Genomic DNA, 12,227 nt, shown 5'->3' with positions numbered 1-12,227 from the left:
TTATCTGCCAGTATATAAACAAATAGACATACTTGTTTACTCATGGATAAAACTATATTACATCAGCATTTTAGCAAAGCAGTTTAAAGAAGTTTGATGATGATGATGATGATAGTAATGACAACACAGCTTGTATAACACACCGAGAAAGATGCAGAGACAGAGAACATGATTATTAGTGGGGAAAAATGAAAAAGAAAAAGGAAATAAAAGTGATAGTTTAGACAGTGGAATTAGAATTTAGCAGAGTAGACAGATGGTGAAGAAAGGTTTAAGCAGGAAAAGGTGGACTGTGATGATACCTGTATATCTAATGATGTGTGAAGCAGGCAAGTAAAATGGGGGCCTGACAAAACAGGCAGATATAAAGATATGGGTACTGTGCATGGACATATGGGGACTCCTCATATTAAGATATCAGCCCTTCTGGACATGACAGAAAGGGATAATGTGGTAACATTGGTGATGTAACATCTAGAGGGTGTACAGAATACTTTTCTGAATATTTAAAATGCACGCACATTCTGTATATTGTACACATACATGGCACTTGTATCCTGCTTATAAAGATGTTCAAACTATGCTAGCAGACAAACTTGAATAGAGTTGTCTTCTTTAGCCATATTAAAGCTATTGACATTACTTGCCCTTCTTTTTTGTAAAACTGACACGGTGTCTATCAATTTATGATGCCACCCACACCCAGCTATTCATCATTGGGTGGCTTCAGAGGATTCCTCCTCCTCTGTAACCTTTACCAGGGTAGGCCTAACCCTACCTGTAGTGAGGTCCTGACAACCATTTCCTTCTTTCTTAAGTCTTCCCCTGCTGTACATGCAGTGTTACTATATCATAACAAGGACATAAGTGTGCTCACTCCCTCCTAATGTGCCTGCACATGATACAAGTAGTTCTTTGGTGGTGCCATGCATCCCAAGATCCAGAGTGTCTGAGTTTGCTAAGAAAGTCCATAACCACACTCAGAGAAAAAAGATGCGGATCACAGGATACTTTGTCTCTCTCTCCCATGCCAGCTGGTTCTACTAATGCTCTGGGTTCATTCCTAAGCCTGGGCCACTGCTAAAAAGATTGGATTCTTTGCTTCTGTGTCCAGAATGGGTTAATTTGCTCCTTTTCTTACTACATAAAAACTTAATATTAGTTTCACTATCTGAGACACCAGTATTTGGAATGACTCTACACCTGCAATTCTGGATTTAGAAAAACTTAATTTTTATACTTGAGTACTAAAATCTCTATAACACTCAAGCACTGAATTGCCCTACCAATGTGAACCCAGGAATGTGTGCTAACATGGGTCCTGCATAAGTGTGGACCCAGAATGCGTGCTAACATGGGTCTTACAGAGGGGCAAATGCAGTTCCATATTGTGGTCTTCAGCATTTTGGTCTTTCAATATTATGGTTTAAGGATTATGGGTTTCAAGATTGTGGCCTTCAATACTGTGATAAAAAAAACTCTGTCTATCTTCTATCTATAGCACGCCCAAGGAGCCACTGGAAACATTAGGCTGTATAAAACAATTTTTTCAGTAATTCCCTGTACAAAGTAAAATATTTGCCTACTTGGATTTGCAGTTCAAAATGAAAACAAAACTCTACCTTTGGTTACTTTCTAGCAACTATTCACAGTTCACACTGCCTCACCACAAAATAAGCTGCCTTTTAGAAATCTCAGACTGCAGACCCTAATTATGTTCCAGCTCTATAGTCCAGGTGATTCTTCCAGGTATACTCTACAAGTTAGCCCCACTTAGGTTATCCCAATCACAACCTCTAGTATTTTTTGTAATAAGCTTCTGCTCAAAATTCTGAATCTCTATATCTGGAATAAACTTCCTGTCTTGCTGTTTCAGGCTGTCTCTTTTTGTACAGCATTAATTGGCAATCATTTCCTTGTTAACTGCCTAATACGAATTTTTCCTGACTAACACTGTGGCATTGTTTCATTCAGGAGCCACATTTAAAGGCACATACACCTTTTTCTAATGTAACCTGTCACCCACACTCTCAGTACAAACTGCCCCCTTCCCAGTTTTCTAGCCATAGTGATGGCTTGTAGGGTCTCAACAACCCACAGACATTTTTGTTGGCTAAACCAAGCATGCAAGCATTAGCAAACTGAAAGAGTTAGAGGGAAAGACCTCTCTGGCACACATTTCTACTGCCAGCAGTCTGCCTACTCAGCCATTAAAGATGGGTACAGGCAGCTACCAAGATGAAACACCTATCCAGTACAAACATTTTAATGAATCGAAAGCCCAATTGATTACTGAACACTCTCTATGTCACAATATCTCTTTTCTGCATTGCTCAGCCCTCTGCTGATATAACACACAGGGTGTACTTTACATTGAAAGTTTTGGGATAGCATTGAACTGAAACCTACTCCTGATGTGTCAGTTTATTGGTTAAAGATCAAGTTTGTTATAGTGCTTATTTCCTAAGCACTTTACATCTAATTATCACCCAAACAATGTACAAGAAGTAACATGAATCAGATAATAGTTATAATAGCAACAATACAAGGAGAAACAGTGGCTGATAAGAAAAACACTTGGATCCAGCTATTAATAATATAATAAACTTAAAAAGACTCATAAAAGTGGAAGTAAAAAACAACTGCAAAATCAAGAATAGTGCCCCAACATCTTAGATGAATATTAATAATTCTCACAAATGTCAGTAGTCTAAACTCTCTGAAGTAACAGTCCAAAACAGTTAGCAGTAAACCACAGACAAGGCTTATCTGCAACAAGCATTGGATATACTAGCTGCCAAAAAGTACATCCAGTAAGCATCAAACATTACAGTACAATTACAATATTAAAGTTAATTCAGTACATGAAACTCTCATCTTTCAAATGCCAACAGATAATGAATGGCATCTTCTTCCACTCCTTTAGTAATGTAAACTCTTTAGTAAAATCAGGAGTTGCTAAAACAGGTTCAGGACAGTTTAATTCATTAAATGATCCAGTTGTCTCAAGAGACTTTTGTACTTTTACAAGGGTTTTCTGGTCTATGTGATCTGTCAAAGGGCAAATAATATTCACAGAATTAGGCACACACTTTCTGTAGTACTCAGCTACTGCAAGAAAAGCTTTCACCTCTCTGTTTGTCATGGCTACATACTCATTTTTGATGGTCTGTGTTTCTCCTAATTGTGAATGTACTACCCATTTTCCGATAAGGTATCATAAGTACTTGGCTTTCACATACCCACTTTACTTTGCTTAGCATTTACAGTTAAGCCTCCCTATCTTACATAGTCTAACATACCCTGCACTTTTGGTAAGTGAGACTCCCAGTCCACTGAATAAATGAGCACTTCATATAAATATACCACAGCATACTGGCACTAAGGTTTCTATATTTTTTCCTGACATCTTCTGAAAGGTGCTTGGGGCTCTATTTAGGCCAAATGATAAGACTAAGTACTGAAAGAAACTGCCCATCAGGAGTTACAAAGGATGTGGTTTTATTTGTCATAAGGAGTAAGTGGAATCTACCAGTATCCTTTCAACAAGCCTAGTGTTGTCAAGTATCTGGCTTTCCTTATGTTTTATATCAACTCATCAATCATTGGAATGGGATAGCTGTTAAACTTTGAAATGCTATTCAGTTTCATGAAGTCTTTACAGAATATAATATTCCCATCATGTTTAGGAACTACCAGTGTTTCCAGACTCCCCTGTTTATTGGGCAGTGTCAGTGGGGGAACAGGTTGCACACTTGTCTTTTATACTGAAGGCTGTGTGTTCTATTCACATACAAGGTAGACTGACTATTGATACTGCAGTACAGCAAAAGGGTGGTGCTGCACTCTTGGGTGCATCATCCTTCAAGTAAGATGTTATACTAAGCTCCCATTCACTTGAACTGGTGGTAGTTCAGGTGTATGTAAAAGATCCCATGGCACCTATTGATAAAGTAGGGTTCCTTTATTTATGTACCAAAATAACTCTTATTTACAAAATATTTACAAATATATATATATATATATATATATATATATATATATATATATATATAAAATTTACTATCAAATGACTGAAAATCAAAAGACTGAATCCGAAAAAGACTGAAAATTCAAAATACTGAATACATTTTTAATGCAAGAGGCAAGCCCCCCTGCTCCCCCTGCTGACTATATATACCAACTCCAAGATTGCACAACAGTGGAGAAGGGGCAAATTCCATCATTCAGTATTTTGAATTTTCAGGCTTTTTGGGATTCAGTCTTTTGGTTTTCAGTCATTTGAGAGTAACCCATATATGTATAAATATATATATATATATATATATATATATATATATATATATATATATACACACACACACACACACACACACACACACACACACACACAAACAAATCTGTTTACACAGTCATACTAAAGTTTCATCCCCCACTCCTTTTTCAGTAACCACCACCATCTAATTTTACTTAATATTGTTGCTAAAAATCCATTTACCATTAAACATAATTTTATTTATTCTTTCATTCCATATAACCCACATAACATGCAATAACATGTTCTGTTCTCTCTTAACATTTTCTTTACTTCTACTCTTATAATATACATATTTATCCAAGCAAGTGTAACACGCCAGTGAAATAATGGATTCTTCTGAAAACAAACGCACCCTCAAAACTATAAACATTTTGCTGTAGAATTCTTTATTCACCAAACACAGGGTTTAGCGCTTTCATTCACAGGAATGTGAACTTCATCAGAATACTAGTTAACAATTAATTACACCTTATATAAGCCATTTTGATGCCAAAAAAACACCAATTATACTATTAAAGAATAAAAATGTACAAAAATGTGAAAACATATGAAAATAAGAATAAAAATTAATTCACAACATACAAACGTTAAATGTCAAGTATATTAACCATAAAAATTATAAAATTCATAACACACTATCAATTGATGTACAAAATATAAAAAAAATATTTTATAAACCACTTTTCTCTCCCTCCAATTCTCTCATCACTATATGCGCATTTGTAAAATAAGCTTAATTGTGATGTAATCATTAAGACATGGAAAATTTAGAGCATTTGTTAATAGCTGCCATCTAGTCTCTATACCCAAAAAGGGCTTTAAGGTTACCCCCTCTCGAACCTATTTTTATCTGTTCAAGAACAGCAAATTTAAATGTATGTTCATATCCTTTCAACTCAATATGCATATAAAGGGCATTAGTTTTTTTCTTTTTTGGTAATATTATACAAGTGACCATAAATCCTATTCTTAAAACATTTCTCTGTTTTTCCGCTGTAGTAACATAGAAAGGCTATACATTTAACCATGTACACAACACATTTGGCGTTGCAGTTCCCCTGTGCAAATGTAACCATGGTTTTATTAACATTTTCCAACACAACCCCTTCGACTTCTAATATACTAGAACATTGCCTACAACAGCCACATTTCCTAGTATGTCTTTTATCTTGCAATATGTTTACCCAACCCAGTTCCAAACTTCTCTTTAAGTTATTCCCCATTTTGTAAACAAAGGATGGTTCTGATCACACAATATCCCTTATGTCATTATCTGCTAACAAAATATTCAAATTTTTAGTCATTACCTGTTTAACTTTGTTTATATATGGAGAATACTCCAAGATACATGCCCTTTGGTAATTTGTGTCATTATTTGCTTTAGCCACTATAATAGTTCCTGATAATGGCTTCCCTAATATGGGGGGATATTCTCTACCCCAGTCACTAATGACGTACCTTTATTTGGTTGCCTGCACGCCATTGTGACTGCATTTACTTGAATATACATATTTAATAATATCCATTCTTATGTTATTCACTTCTTTTATATCTTCAAAAAATCTTCTTTAGATAGTTTTCCCCATAACATTTTACTCATTTATATTTCAAAAATACATGTTTCATAGTTTCTTCTTCTTGACAATGTAAACATATTCTATCACTTTTCTTATTATATGGCATATTTTCATTTACTGGCAATGTATCTGTTACCAGTCTCCACAAAAAAATCTTGACATTCTACTTTCTGCTTACAGCCTTTGCTTCTTATTTTTATAGCTTTATTTTTTTTTCATCTGTTAGATTTTTCCCATGGTTTTACATAGCAATGTTTTATCATTACATTCTAATACCATACTTTTCTGTCTTTTTCTATATTATCAATTCTTGCTTTCCACAAAAAAAATGTTATTGGTAGTATTTTATTTCCTCATTTATACACTCTTTTTCCTTATAGACTTCTTTACCATACCTCAAAATGTATCATACTTATATTAATGCAGTTTTAATACTAATCTCTCATCTTTTTCATTTATCCACTTTAACACTTTATACAAATTTAACTGGGTTAATTAACTGTAAACTACCTCCTTCTTTATTTACATAAAAACTACTATTTTTACTGGGTTTAATCTAGAACCTCATATAAATGAAAACATATCTGTAATAATTCCTTTTCACATATTGTTGGCAACATAAATACACTTGCTAAGTGTGCTATTTTCCCCACCAGTACTGAATTTATCAAATAAACCTTTTTTTCTGAATGATAATTTATATATTCTCAGGAAAAGATAGTTGTTTTTCTATTTCTCCCATTGAATACTACTTATATCTTTATTCCCAAATTTTATACCTAACACAGAAATTTAATTCATTGTAAAATATATACCCCCGATCTTTACTACATCACCTAACCCATTACTTTTCTCTTTATTTAAAGCCATCTCTAACATATCTAGACATTCATTTGTGCAAATTATTACATCTTTTATCAAATTTTTTTTTGCAATTATTATAAAGTCATCTGCATTAGTTACCCTTCAGTTTATTTATTTATTTATTTAACATTTGTTGACTGGGAAAGTCAGACTAGGACAGAGCCTATTTTCAGCGGAGGCCTGAGGAGAAATGCTCTACCTCCTTTATTTTGTAATTTATTTCACATTCTGTCACATTCATAACTAATGCATAGTGTATATAACTCATTGGACATCTATGTGTTATACCACTCTTCATATGTACCTCTTGGCTGAACCAGTCATTTACAGTATTTTTACTTTATTATTACTATATGCCAACATACATAATTTCCTAACTTTCTCAATTATTGTCTTTCATTATTACCTATAAGATTTCATATCCAGTTGTGTCAAATACCTTATCAATGTCTTCTATTACTATTTTCGCTTCTTCCTTTCGCTGTCATTTCTGTATCATTAAAAATTATTGACAACCCTTCCCAATAATACTGTATAAGCTATCTTCCATAATATTTTCCATTTTAGTTTCAAATTTCTTTTATACTATTTTCATAAAGATCTTATAATCATTATTATTCAATAATATCAGTCTCAAGTTTTATAATTGTCTTCTATAGTCCTTCTTCCATATGAATTTAAGTATTCCTCTACATAATTCTTTATGCTTAAAACCTTCATTTAAAAATTCACTTAAAATCTTTAAAACATATTTTATTGCCAATACCTTAACTGTTCATATATTTCATATTCTATTCCATCTGGCCCTGTAACTGAATCTATATTTACTTGTCCTGATACTTCATCTAGCTTATTTAAAGAAATTCCTCTTCAAACTCTTTAGTCTCTTTTCTGTTAAGCTTTTTACTTTCCATGTTTTTTTTCACTACCTTTTTTCTTTAAACATTTCTTGTACATATTGTACTGCACTATTCATAAACTTTTCCTGAGTTCCTTATATTTCTCCTTTTATATTTTTGAGTTCTCTCATTACACTGCCATCTTCCTTTAATGTTCTGTTTAAGTAACTCAATATATCATCTCTTTTTCCTTGTAGAAATATCTTCGCTCATCTTTCAATTCTTGTGTTTTTGTCGGTTTCTTTCATATACTTCTTTTTCTTTGCCAAAGTACTTTGTATCCTTATGTTCTAAATCTTCCAATGCATTGTTATATGTTCTTTGATAATTTTCTTTCTCTAATTTTTTCACATGATATTGCACTGTAAAAACATTTTTCCTTAAATATCATCTACCATTCAGACCAATTTTTATAAAATGTTCTCATAGTAATATGATCATTCTATAACAGTATTACTAATCTCTTTTATTCTTCATTCCATGCTTTGTTATTTATCCTTTTTATTTGTGTGCCTATTTATATATATATATATATATATATATATATATATATATATATATATATATATATATTCCTTGTTTTTCTTTATTTCTGGCCATATAGCAAGATGATTAGAAAATCCTATTTCAACCACCTTCGCTTCTCATACTATAAAATAATCTATTTCAGTTCTATATATACCTCTATTTGTAAGTCCATGGATGTTTGTCCCAAAGTTTTTACTTACTACAGCTTATAACTTTCAACATTTTTCTTATATTGTTTTCTGTCTTTTATGTTTGCCTCTTAAATCACAACTGAAATCTCTTGTAATTATAATATTTATATTTATCACTACATAGTCTAAAATATAATGAAATAAGCTTTCCCATTTTTACAATTAGTATAAGCATATAACATTATAATTCTATATACTTGTTATTTCCATGTTAAACCTACAATGGTTATTCTTCCCATTTTTGCTAAAGTTATATCTAATATCTTTAGTGTATTTCTACAGAATAACGCTAATCCAGAACATCTCTCATTTTCCAAATTCTTTCCTCCTCAAAGTTTCTTTGTAATATTTCATTTGTTAAAAATCTTATGTCTTCTAATATAATCACATCTACATCACATGTATTACACCACTCCAGATTTTCTAGTAATTTTACTATATTCTTAATACTATTCACATTTACAGAAAGTACTCTAAAATTTTTATTTTTCCTTTTCCTTAGATGCATGGTTTCATAAGTTCAGAGCTAATTACTAGGCTAACTTTCTTAAGAGGTCATTCTAAGCCTTACCAATTTCTTTCTCAAAGGTGAGAATCAAACACTGCACCTTGAGTCTGTGAGTCAAACACCATCATAACAAGCCCAATATTTAGCTGTATATATTCTTTTTCATCCATTTACTTTCATTTTTCTTCTTTGCTTATCCCTTTAAATTTTCTTTTTCTGCCTTTTACCTTTTTATCAATAGAATTCTTTTTTCCCTTTTACTACCGCCCAATTTATGTCTTCTTCATCACTAATTTCAGAGCTTTCTTCTATGTCCTCTTTATTATTACTTTTCATCTAATTTTCCTTCTTTTTCTATTACTTCTAAAATGTCTTCTCTTTGTTCGTTTTCTTCTTTTTCTTTTTCCTTACTCGTATTTTCATTTTTGCAATTCATCCATACATATCCAATTTTGTTACATTTATAAAATTTCAATTCACATTTTTGCAACATATCCCATTTCCCCACAAATATAACATTTTTGTTTGTCACATTAACTTATCCAGTGACCTTCTTTTTCATAAAAACATGTTTTGGGTTGTCCCCAGTATTTTATAGCACCCCTATTCTTCCCTATATTTATCAGGCTTGGTATATGTATATTTTTCTCTTTCTATTTTTCACATAATATTACAATTCTAGCCACCAACCCATAATCTCCTTGTGTCATAAACTTTTGCAAAGTCCATTACTTCTTTACATAAACCTTATAAATCTCCTTTCAGAGACTCTATTTCTACCACTGTTCAAAATTGTATGAGTATTTTTTTTTTGTTTCCCTGTTAAATGCTTCTATCATATAAAGATTCCATGGATTACAGTGTTTCTTTTTTATACTCTCCAAAAAAATTTTCCATTGAAAAACAGTCTCAAATATAATGTAACAAAAATGTCTCTTTGTTAAAAAGAATAAATTATCTTACTTCATGTTTTTACACCTGAAAGAGCTATTAAATTGTCCCACACTTCATACCTGTCCATTTCTTTGTCTTCTTTACTTTGGATCCTTACCATGTACTTCTGTTTTTCATTTTCTTCTGCCTTCTTTTGTGCTACATTACTTTTGCCTTCTTTTACTTTCTCTGCATATGTTTGCTTTTCCTTCTCACCCATATTCTTCAGGGTTGTCTCTGCATCCTCCTTTGTATTTTCTCCATAACATCCCCCAGGAAACATCTGCTTCATTTTCTGGCTCACTCTGCACCATTCTTTCTTTAAGTAAATCATTCTGCAACCCTCGGTCTGTGGCGGTGGTGCTGCGGTAGCATTGTCGCCTCACAGTCAGACGTTGTCCAGTTTGATTCACAGCTAGAGCGTCTTCTGCATGGAGACATGCATGAATGGGCGTACCTTCATTGAAGGTTGTGCATCAGGGCTGGTAACTCGGCATGTAAAAATCAACTACCAATCATTAGCAGACCGGAGTTCCGCTGTGGCGACCCCTAACCGGGAAAAGCCGAAAGACACAACAATAACATTCTGCAACCCTCCCAAATGGAGGATTGTAATTATACATCCATCATTTGCTGCCTCATCTTCATCAAACTAGTTTCTTTGAAACATTTCCTCAGAATCCTGTGCACATTCTCCAGTCTCGATATTTGCTTTCACCTACATTTCTTTCACCACTCCATCATCTGCTTCTCTCTCCATCTGCCTCCCTGTCTCTCCGGGCTGCCTCTTTGCCTGGAATGGAAATGGGAAGTGCTTCTCCAAACCCTACCAGTATGAATTCCACCACAGGTTTCCCCTGAAAACAGGCTACTAGCCTATTAGGATTAAAGTGGTAAACAAAGGATAAAAAAATAAAAACATTGTGACTCTTGTAACACTCCTAGCTTGAACATCTTTTCTCTTACTAACTTATATTTTGATTTGTGTTCTCTGTAAGATCTCAAGTCTGTCATCCCATGAGTTGTTCCTTTATTGTGTTTTACAATTTTAGTTCCTCCACACATTTCTGAATACACTCTTTCATTTCTTAAGAGAAATTGTTTTGCTTCTGCTTTTGCACTCTCAGGAATGGTTTGTCTAACTGCACTTCAGCTAGAGCTTGTCTGTTTTTTCTTCTGTATCAAGTTTGGTTTGCAACCCCACTGTGTAATTTTTCACTTCTTTGCATGCCTTCAGTGCCTTAATATGATAGATGTTGTCAATTTCTCTTCTTCCTGGCTGTCTACCCTAAAATTCACAGTATTATTCATTCAATTACTACAAATATCAGTCATCACTTAGCAAGGCATTTGTTGGGTATGGAAGGAACTAACACTAGTTTCTGGGTTAAATTCTTTAAGTTGGGCATTCTTGTTAAAAATCTGTTGCTGCATTACCTAGGCTTTCTGCATGTGCTCCTTTACTTTGAGCATAACCAGCATTAGATCACCATGCAAATGACACAGTGTTCTATTGAAGTTTTAATTAATGTTTTATCTTCTTCCAAATGTACTTACTAGTATCCAGCAGTTCACTCAGATGCCTCTGCACAAAAGTTAAAATGGGGTAAAGTATGTAAAGCTTCCGGCATCTCTCTTAAACTTTAAAGTAGGGTAACAACTTTTCTCGGCTCTTCTTATCTGTGCCAAAACTTTCTTTAACAAGTATTTTATTAAAGCATGGCTAGTAATCCATCAGTCTATGGATATTAGGCTGAACTGTTTGACTTTAAAGAATGGATGCAATACCCTTGACATGAATGGTGTGCATCATCACCATCATTATCAACCCCCTTTTTGCCAATTTTGTACATGGGGTCAGGGTGTCATGTCAACTGTCACCCCCTCTCTTGATTCAGTGCCACTCTCCTATCTTCTTTAACAGTCATGCCTGACTGTGAAAGGTTTTTCTCATGTAATCCATCCACCTCTTTGTTGGATGTTTTCATTTTCTCTTGCCTTCTTCATGTCTCTCCCAAGGCTTTTTTACCAAAGTATTTTCTACTTTCCTGCACATGTGCCCAAACCACTGTCATCTGTTTTATTTGATCTTCTCTGCCTTTGGAGCTACTTTGGCTTCTTCCCTGATGCTATAATTTCTTTATTTGTCTCACAGTGTGCATCCTGCTAACCATCTCAGGCACTTCATCTTCTTCACCTGTAGCTTCATCAACTGCTCTGCTCTGCCTTCACTGCTCTGGTTTCTGCAACATGCAGAAGTACTGCTCACACACTATTTTGTTACCTTACTTTTCAGCTTCTTTGGCATTCTTCTGTCACACACTATACCTCATACAATGTGCAAGTTGGCTAGAGCCCCTTTGTTTCTAGTTTTGACCTTCTTATTCAGACTTCCCTTGTTTTCAAACA

The 12,227-nt window shown here is 33.8% G+C and overlaps 1 protein-coding gene across 2 annotated transcripts in view; it reads right to left on the bottom strand.

The window, feature by feature from the left end:
- CD3E (CD3e molecule) overlaps nucleotides 1–12,227 on the bottom strand; it is a 144,092-nt gene that overhangs the window by 107,362 nt on the left and 24,503 nt on the right. The window lies entirely within an intron of this gene.

This window comes from Protopterus annectens, chromosome 8.part0 (genome assembly GCF_019279795.1).
Source record: "Protopterus annectens isolate FY-2018-M chromosome 8.part0, PAN1.0, whole genome shotgun sequence".
Taxonomy (NCBI): Eukaryota; Metazoa; Chordata; order Ceratodontiformes; family Protopteridae; genus Protopterus; species Protopterus annectens.
Note: the sequence above shows the minus strand (reverse complement) of the source record. Positions and strands in the feature narration are given on the sequence as shown.